Below are 9,750 nucleotides of genomic sequence, written 5' to 3' on the forward strand. Positions count from 1 at the left end.
TTTGTGTGCCCCAATGTTCTTTGAGGGAGTTATTTGTCAGGGAATCACATGAAGGTGGACTGATGGGACATTTTGGAGTAAAGAAGACCCACAAAGTGGTTCATGAGCATTTCTACTGGCCGAGCTTAATGAGAAATGTGGAAAGAATGTGTGGGAGGTGTGTCACTTGTAAGCAAGCTAAGTCTAAACTTCAACCCCACGGTTTGTATACTCCTTTACCCATTCCTACTGAACCTTGGACTGATCTGTCAATGGACTTTGTGTTAGGATTACCTAGAACCAAGAAAGGTAGAGATTCTGTCTTTGTGGTTGTTGATAGGTTTTCTAAGATGGCACACTTCATCCCATGTCACAAAACTGATGATGCTACAAACGTTGCTGAATTGTTCTTTAGAGAAATTGTGCGATTGCATGGCATGCCTAGAACTATTGTTTCTGATAGAGATACTAAGTTCTTAAGCTATTTCTGGAAAACTTTGTGGTCTAAGTTAGGAACTAAGCTGTTGTTTTCAACTACTTGCCATCCTCAAACTGACGGACAAACCGAGGTAGTGAATAGAACTTTGTCTACTCTTTTGCGTGCTATCATTAAATAGAACATCAAATCTTGGGGAGAATGTTTGCCTCATGTTGAGTTTGCATATAACCATTCAGTTCATTCTGCTACTAAGTATTCTCCTTTCCAAATTGTCTATGGTTTCAATCCTCTAACGCCTTTGGATCTAATCCCTTTGCTTTTGAGTGAAAGAGTTAGTATGGATGGGAAAAAGAAAGCTGAACTTGTTAAGCAGATTCATGAGAAATCCCGACTCAATATTAGAGCAAAGACAAAGCAATATGAGAAGCAAGCAAACAAAGGAAGACGTCAATTGGTGCTTAAAGAGGGAGATCTAGTGTGGATACACTTGAGAAAGGAACGTTTCCCAGCAGAAAGAGAGTCTAATTTAATGCCACGGGTCGATGGTCCATTAAAAGTCTTGACAAAAATCAGTGACAATGCTTACAAACTCGACTTGCAAAGTAAGTACAAAGGGAGTTCAATTTTTAATGTTGCTGATTTGGCTCCATTTGTGGCAGATGATCCAGATTTGCGGTCAAATCCTTTTCAAGAGGAGGAGGATGATGTGATCATGGATGGAGCTAGGGAGGAGGAGCTTTTAGCTGAGCTTGAACCCGAGGAACTTGTAGCTGAGCTTGAACCCGAGGAGCTTGTAGCGGAGGAATCATTGCTTGTACCTGAAGGACCAATGACTAGATCAAAAGCTAAGAGGCTAAGAAATGCACTAAATGGGCTTATTCAAGAGCTTATGGCCAAAGAGAGCATGGGAAGAACTATTGGGGATGATACCTATCAAGTTCAGCCCACATTGAGACTAATTCAAGTCCAAGAAAGCTCAAAATAATCACTTTGTTTTGTGGTCAAAGAGGAGTGACGAAAATTGAGTTCAATTCACCTTGGGAAGACAAAGTTCAAGAGTTGAATCTTCATTAAACTATCTATCTTTATTTTGTTTTAGTTTCAAGAATAATACTTGGCTTTGTGACCAAGTTTTCTATCTCTATATAAACTCATGTAATCTCATTTGAGAATCATCAATCAATTTTCCTTTATATTTTATGAGTTCATCTCTTTGTTCTTTGTCTAGAACATTCATTTGTTTCTTGGTGTGTAATATCCAATCAACAACCTCCTTTTGTTGGACTAGTGTGTCATATCTAGCAGTGATTGGAGTTGGGAATATCAGCAGCCTTCCGCAACTGTTGTGCGACCCCTCAATCCATCAAATCTCCCTTGTTGCACCTTGCACCTTGGCGAGTTTCTATCCTTTTTAGTCCGGCTGAGTGATCCTCGAATTTTGGGCGTATCATCTCCCTTGCGTCGAGTTGACTACAATCTTAGAGGGTGACCATATCGAGTTCATTCCTCCCGCTGATACCCTATACAATTCTGAAGCTGAGGAGGAACATGTACATGTTGCGGAAGCAGAAGCCGAGCCAATAGAGGAAGACACCAAGGAGTACCGCCCAGAGCAGTTCTACTTCGAAGAGTACTCAGACCCAAGAATGGCTAAGGGGGTCAGAGCAGCTCATCAACGCCTCAACCAGCTTCAGCGATGGGGGAAAGCCAGAGACAAGGTGTTCAGCAGCTTCACAAAGACTCTCAAGAACTTCATGCGTAAGTAAAGCTGCTCGACTTCCACAACCGCCATCCCTAGGTCTATCCTAGAGGACACCAGACCAATGCCNATTGAGACTAATTCAAGTCCAAGAAAGCTCAAAATAATCACTTTGTTTTGTGGTCAAAGAGGAGTGACGAAAATTGAGTTCAATTCACCTTGGGAAGACAAAGTTCAAGAGTTGAATCTTCATTAAACTATCTATCTTTATTTTGTTTTAGTTTCAAGAATAATACTTGGCTTTGTGACCAAGTTTTCTATCTCTATATAAACTCATGTAATCTCATTTGAGAATCATCAATCAATTTTCCTTTATATTTTATGAGTTCATCTCTTTGTTCTTTGTCTAGAACATTCATTTGTTTCTTGGTGTGTAATATCCAATCAACAACCTCCTTTTGTTGGACTAGTGTGTCATATCTAGCAGTGATTGGAGTTGGGAATATCAGCAGCCTTCCGCAACTGTTGTGCGACCCCTCAATCCATCAAATCTCCCTTGTTGCACCTTGCACCTTGGCGAGTTTCTATCCTTTTTAGTCCGGCTGAGTGATCCTCGAATTTTGGGCGTATCATCTCCCTTGCGTCGAGTTGACTACAATCTTAGAGGGTGACCATATCGAGTTCATTCCTCCCGCTGATACCCTATACAATTCTGAAGCTGAGGAGGAACATGTACATGTTGCGGAAGCAGAAGCCGAGCCAATAGAGGAAGACACCAAGGAGTACCGCCCAGAGCAGTTCTACTTCGAAGAGTACTCAGACCCAAGAATGGCTAAGGGGGTCAGAGCAGCTCATCAACGCCTCAACCAGCTTCAGCGATGGGGGAAAGCCAGAGACAAGGTGTTCAGCAGCTTCACAAAGACTCTCAAGAACTTCATGCGTAAGTAAAGCTGCTCGACTTCCACAACCGCCATCCCTAGGTCTATCCTAGAGGACACCAGACCAATGCCAGGACGTCCTTTCGCGACCCTAGAGCGAACGCCATCTCTGATTCCCTCTCCAGCACGTCAATCTTCATATGTGCCTCGGGAGCATCAGCCTACACCCATCCCTTCACGCCACTCGTCACATGAATCTAGGGAGAGACGGGGACGAGGTTCACGTGGTTCCAGAGCCTCTTCTAGTCGCCGATCTGTGCGTCGTTCTGCAGCTCGAGATGAGCATGATGTTGAGGTTGAGCAGCTAGTTGAAGCTCAAGGTGATCATCAGGGTATGCACGGGGTTGAGCAGCAGATCGAACATCAAGGTGATTATCAGCCTACGAAGGTTGTTGTGTTGGTGTCTGAAACTTGTGGTTTTATGGTGGGTGATGATGAATGAGATGATATGATGTGATGATGAACAGGTGGAATGCAAGGAATTTCAATTTCCCTTATGTTGTTGTAGTATAAGAGATACCAATCCTAAATGAGTGTTATGCAAGCAATCAGGTTATGAATATTTGTCTAAGTCAAGCCAAATATGTAGGAAGTTTGTCACTAACAACCTAATGATGAATGTAAAATGCAGAATGTAAAAGCTTATAAAACTAGATGCTAAAAGTAAAGAGAACATGATGATCTAAACAACAATGCAATGAAACAGAAATAGAAACTATAGTAATGTAAGTAATAAACTAATGCAAGGCAAGTAATGAACAGGAAACTAAATGAATGTAACAGAAAAGCAACTAAAATGAAATAGGAATTGAAACAGGACAAACACAAAGCATAAACAAGAATTCTGGGGATGAGCTCGAGCAAGCACTCGATCGAGTGTGCGATCGAGTACAGGGTCGAGTCAGACAAATGCGAGAAACAGAGCAATGCAAACAAAACAGAGCAAGACAAAAGTAAATCAAACAACGACCAAACAACATGATTTAGACTAAGAAATCAATAGACAAGGAAGGTCTTGAGGAGGGATTCATGGGCTGGACTAATGATTAAGGTCATCTAACTTGGTCAACAAATCTCAATCAACTTGAGCTAATCTCTAGACAATGATCTCCTAGAACATGTTAATCCACTCTCATGGCAAAAACAATCAAGCTCATATATTTCTAGACTTGTTCTCACAAAGCAAAGAACTTATACAAGCAAGCATTAAGCAACAGATCATTTATGTCAAAAATCAAACAAGACATCTAATCTCTTAGCATGCCTAATGATAATCTCTAGATCTAGCCTTATCTTGCAACCTAGACATTGGTGTGATGCTAAGAAGCTTAAAATCAAATCCTACCCTCTCAGTTATAGGATCAGTATAGAGTACATCTAGCCTAGAAGAGATCTATAACAATCAAGCTTGACCTAGCTAAACAAACCTTAACCACAATCCAGCCTAACCCATCCTCAAGATCCTAAGCAACTACTCACAAATTCTAAACATGATGAACAAAGTCATAAACCCAGAAAATAACAAAACTTGCATCATTAGAAAGATAAAGCAGGGATCTACAATATTGAAGAAGGAATCAAACTTGAATTCTTTATACTTTGAGAGTTATTGAACAAACAAGTAAGAAGAAATCTCTTGTTTTCTCCTTTAAAAGTAGAACAAAATCTAAGAAATGTAAAAAACAAATAGCATAAATTCTCAAAAGGGTAAAAACAAAGTTTTTAGATTTTCTCCAAGGTGGCTCTCGTGGCTGAAGGGTACAAGGCCATTTTATAGAAAAAGTAGTGGAAGCCCTAAAAATGCTAAAAGACAAAATAGCTAGGCGGCTCGGTCAACTCGACCTGGTGCTCGGTCGAGTGACCGGTCGAGTTGGCTCTTCTTGTGCTCCTTCCACTCGGTCGAGTCCTTCTCCGCACACGGTCGAGTGTCTGGTCGAGTGGGCGGTCGAGTGGAACTCCAGACCTTGATTCTTCACCTCTAACTCCCTTGTTTTCTTCTCTTGATAGCTTCACTCCTCTTCATCATTGCTTCCATGCTCCTTAGGCTCCAAAATCACCTGTTTATGCAAGAAAATATACAAATGCAATGCAACTATACTCTAATGCATGAACAGTCCTAAAAGCTATGCAAATATGGTGAAACTAGATAGCAAATGATGCAAAAGAGGTGAAAATACTAAGGGAAAACAAGGTAAAATATATGAACATCAGTGTCGGACCATGGTGAGTCAAGAGTCGATGACATGCAGTGTGACGAGCAGCTGTAATGTATCAGAACACGCAAGCGGTTGAGCAACAAGTCGACCAACCAGCTGAGGTCACTCCCGCGGATCCGGAACAAGGTGAAGGACAAAGTCAGTATCACGCTCCACCTTGGGCGAGCACCGACTCCTTCTTCTACTACTGAGGTACTCCTACCCTCCTTTTGTATATATCATTTCAGTTATGCATTGTCTATGTTGTGATTCCTAAATCCTCATGCAAATTTTTCTTACACAAGGGACTGTGTAATTTAAGTTTGGGGGAGGGTTTGAGATGATGTATCTGATGTTGTTTTTTGTGATTCTTATTTTAAATTTTTGCATTATATCATGTTTGAGTCTGAATTCATCTATTTACATAGAAAAACCAAAAAATTTTGAAAATTTTTCGAAAAAAAAATCTCCACAAAACAGAGTGTTCATGTAGTTTAAACTTGCACATTGGGATTGAGTCTAGTGTCATTCATATAGGGTTGTTGCATTTAGCATAGGGGTTGATGATGATTGTAACCTTGGTAGCATGCTGAATTCAATAAGATAGAATCAAGGCCCTTGTTATTAGTTCTTTGATGCTTGTTAATTAAACTTGAAAATGTAAGATTGAAGCATGTTTTGAATTGATATCACTTCCTATCTACCTGAACCTAATCCTGACTTGCAATTATCCTGTTATGCATTGAAGTTGAACTCATGGATACCACATACATACTTGGATTATCTCTCTCCTTTTTTACCACCCTTGTTAATCCAAGTAGCTGATTCCCATCTTTGGAACAGTTCCCCGCACCTTTAACTAAGCCTTCTTTCAAGCCAATTGTATTCTTGAGTGTCAGGCCTTTTCTGAGTTGAGCTTGTTAGAAAGTTTTAGGTTCTAACCGACAAGAATAGAATCCTGTGTAGTTCTAATTCGCGTTATTCGGACTAGTAGGACTAGGTGAGAACTCGATTTTGGACATTGGGTATGGATTTGTGCAGAAAAAAAAAGAAAAAAAAAAAAGTAAAGGGTAGAAAGTCTTTAGGAGGGGGATGTGTTTTCAAATTTTACAAGTCTAGTAAATGATTTGGGTTGAGCAAATAATGAGTTGTTGGTTCTGGGCATAAATGAAAAGATTAGACAAAGAAAAGAAAGTAAAATGTTTAAGATGTCTAGAGTCCTTAGAAGAAAAGAAAAAGAACCTTACTGATAATAAAGATTTCTCAATCCGCTAGAATGATAAGAAGTGAACTCCTCCTAAGACCAAGTCTAAAGAATGAAAGAATGGGTTTGAGATGAAGTTTCTGATGAAGGGTAGAGATAGGACCAACTTCGGTTTGGAATGTTCCTTGGGTAGACAGGGTGCTGCTATTGTATGTATCAGTTGGTTTCAACCTTTAGCCTTCTCTTAAGCTCAACTCCTTTTCGTGAGAGAACCTTGTTCTGTATTGATAAAACCACTTGAGGAGGAGACCCTCTATGTCTCTAACCTTTTACCCTAGCCAAATGAGTTCAATGACATTGTTTAGCTTGATTCACGGTTCTTTGTTAATGAATGTTAAGGGAGATAATTGATAGGATTGCCTGCGTAGACTAAAGAAATAAAGTTCCTTCACCATGCATCATAGAACTAAAAACAATGACCTTGATTCTAGCTATTTTATTTAGCATGTTTTAGGTTCTGAGACCCCATTTTCACACCTCTCTTCCATACTCTGCTCTTTATTGTTTGCTTGAGGGCAAGCAAAGAATAAGTTTAGGGGAGTTGATATGTCTATATTTTGTCTCTCCTTAGCATATATTTATCATGCATTTAGCTAGGATAACTGATTGTTTTGCATCATTTTCTAGTCTTTTCTATACACTTTGCATGTCTAGGTAGTTCTTGCATTATCCTTGCATACATTGTGCATTTCGGAGTATTTCAGGTATCCAGGAGTCGTCGGGAACACGTTACTCGAACTGTTGATCGAGCCAACCTCCGAGCACCTCCTTCGATCCGTCGATCGAGCCACTCCTACTCACCGTCGATCAAGCCACTCTCCTTCGAGCCGTCGATCAAGCCACTCCCACTCACCGTCGATCCAGCCATTCTCCTTCGAGTCGTCGATCGAGCCATTCTCACTCACCGTCAATCGAGACATCCTCACTCACACTCATTCGAGTCACGCCCCACTTCACTCGAGCCACCCAGGTCGAACCTCAATGACATTGCATTCCATTCGATGCGCACAGACTCGATCGCACATGTCAGGAAGAAAGACATTTGGTTTCACACGCTTCAAGAGAGTACCGAACCGACGTTTTACCTTGTCGTTTTAAGTTTTAGGGCTTTCCATGTTGGACCACTATATATACATTTTGTTAAGTCCTTGCTGAGACATCTTATCTTTTATCTTGTATTGTTTTCTTTTCCTTAAGGTCTGACCTAGCCACCAAAAAAAATTCTGAGACTTGTAATCTGACATCTCCGAGTTTATTCAGTTTTTGTACACTATTCCTTCTACAAAGTTGTTCATCTTATTTTTATCTACCTAATAATGTTTGTTTCAATGTTTTCTGTGTTTGCATCCTTGATAATGATTTTTGGATCCGAGTAGTGTAGTAGTCCTTGAGGATGGGATAGATTAGGTGGAGGATCTTAGGATGTAGAGTGTTTAAGCTTTGATTTTTATGATTCCCTTCTGGACTAGTGTTAGAAATGCTAGTTTCTCTCTGATCAATTGGAACTAGGTTCGAGACATTTCCACACCCAAAAGGTGTTTGATGAAATGTCTGACCAACTAGTGCCAGAGACTTACGTTCCTAGCCTAAGAGATTAGTTGTCTAGGATGTTTGTTGACATGAACGAACTTGTTTGTCATGCCTGCTCAACCATGTTTCTCTAGCGAGAGCTGGGTATGGAAGTGGTTGAGTCTGAGTAGCTTTTGTCAAGAGATTGGATTAGCTAAGTGGTGATGTTCATTGTTTAGGGTAGATTGCTTGTGGCATGTTAAACACTCTGTAGACTAGGAGACTTCACCGACATCAATTACTCCCATCCTTAGGACCTCTTTCTTTCTGATTTTTATTACATTCCTGAGACTGTTTCGTTTCTTGCCTTTTAGTTCATGCTTAGACTCGTTTATGTTTTTATTCATTTACGCTTCTTGTCATGCATTTTCGTTTCTAGTCTTAGAACACATTTCCGTTTTGCATTCTGATCATTCTAGGACTGTTAGACAAACACTCTCTTTGAATTGGCTTGACTTGTGATTCTTTGATTGCATCTTGAGTGATAGCAAAGATTCTCAACTGGATTGATACCTTAAGTATTACAACTGCATAAGGTTAATTGAACCTGCTAGGATAAACACAAAAAAATCAAGTATCAGAGTTAGAGCCTCCAATCACGTAAATCTTACCGTCAATGACATCAGCGGCTGGAGATTTTCTACATAGATGCATATTTGGTAGTCTACGCCATTGATGAGATTCACAATCAAGAACCAACACTCTATTGCCTTTCTTTCCATATTTGACGAGGCCACCGATTATGTAAATCTCTCAACCGATTGAAAGAACGGTGCAAGAACCGGGATGTTTATAATACGAAGGGATTGGTTTCAATTTCTGTTGTGTCGGAAAGGGTACAAGTGTGAACCAGTGAGGATCATTAGCTTGCACGCTAAAGCAGACGCAGAGGTACTCTTCTTTTATTCCGTTGCGGGAACGTGTGGCCTCAACATCAGGGGAAGCTATGAGAAATCGGAAATACTTGGAGACTAAGGATAGAGTTGGATGGTGGAATTTAAAGACACGAGCCAAACAGTTGAGGACGATGTCCTCCGGTAATGAAGAAAACGATGTTGGAAGAGTCGTCGTCATTGTGTTCTGTTACTGCAAGGTTTTAGGGTTTCTCTGCTTTTCTCATCTAGAAAGAAGACCTAAAATCTTTTATATCTTATATAATAAATTAATCTCATTTGACAAGCTCTAAAAAGTTGCTATCTAAAGACCCAACTCTAGCAACCTAACAATGCCAGACAACATCCAATCGAGTCCCTAGAACATCCTCCTCTTCATTGCCTTAATTCCACGATCACACTTTGCCTTTACCAGCACCACAAACACAAATTGTGATGCATGAGTATTTGATAAACACTCAGTGAGGCAATCCTCCCATCTATTGGGCTATACACACAAGCAACAGTGATACCAATGTTCCAAACAATCAACAAACAAGACATACAAACCAGAAAAACAAACATCATCTCGTTAGAAAGGAGGTGTCGACCGACACTAGCCAAGTGTCGACCGACACTATCCAGAGTGTCGATTGATGCCGATTTGCTGGTGTCGACCGACACCACTTGGTGTTGATCGACACTCCCTCTGCAACCGCAATCCGCTCAAAGCCGAGAGTCGAATCTCGCTCCCAACCTCCTCCAAAACGCCCAATACTCAAAACCCAAGCCATA

At 40.5% G+C, this 9,750-nt stretch overlaps 1 pseudogene; it reads right to left on the reverse strand.

The window, feature by feature from the left end:
• LOC109127324 overlaps window positions 1-9,157 on the reverse strand; it is a 23,445-nt pseudogene extending 14,288 nt beyond the window's left edge.

This window comes from Camelina sativa, chromosome 1 (assembly GCF_000633955.1).
Source record: "Camelina sativa cultivar DH55 chromosome 1, Cs, whole genome shotgun sequence".
NCBI lineage: Eukaryota > Viridiplantae > Streptophyta > Magnoliopsida > Brassicales > Brassicaceae > Camelina > Camelina sativa.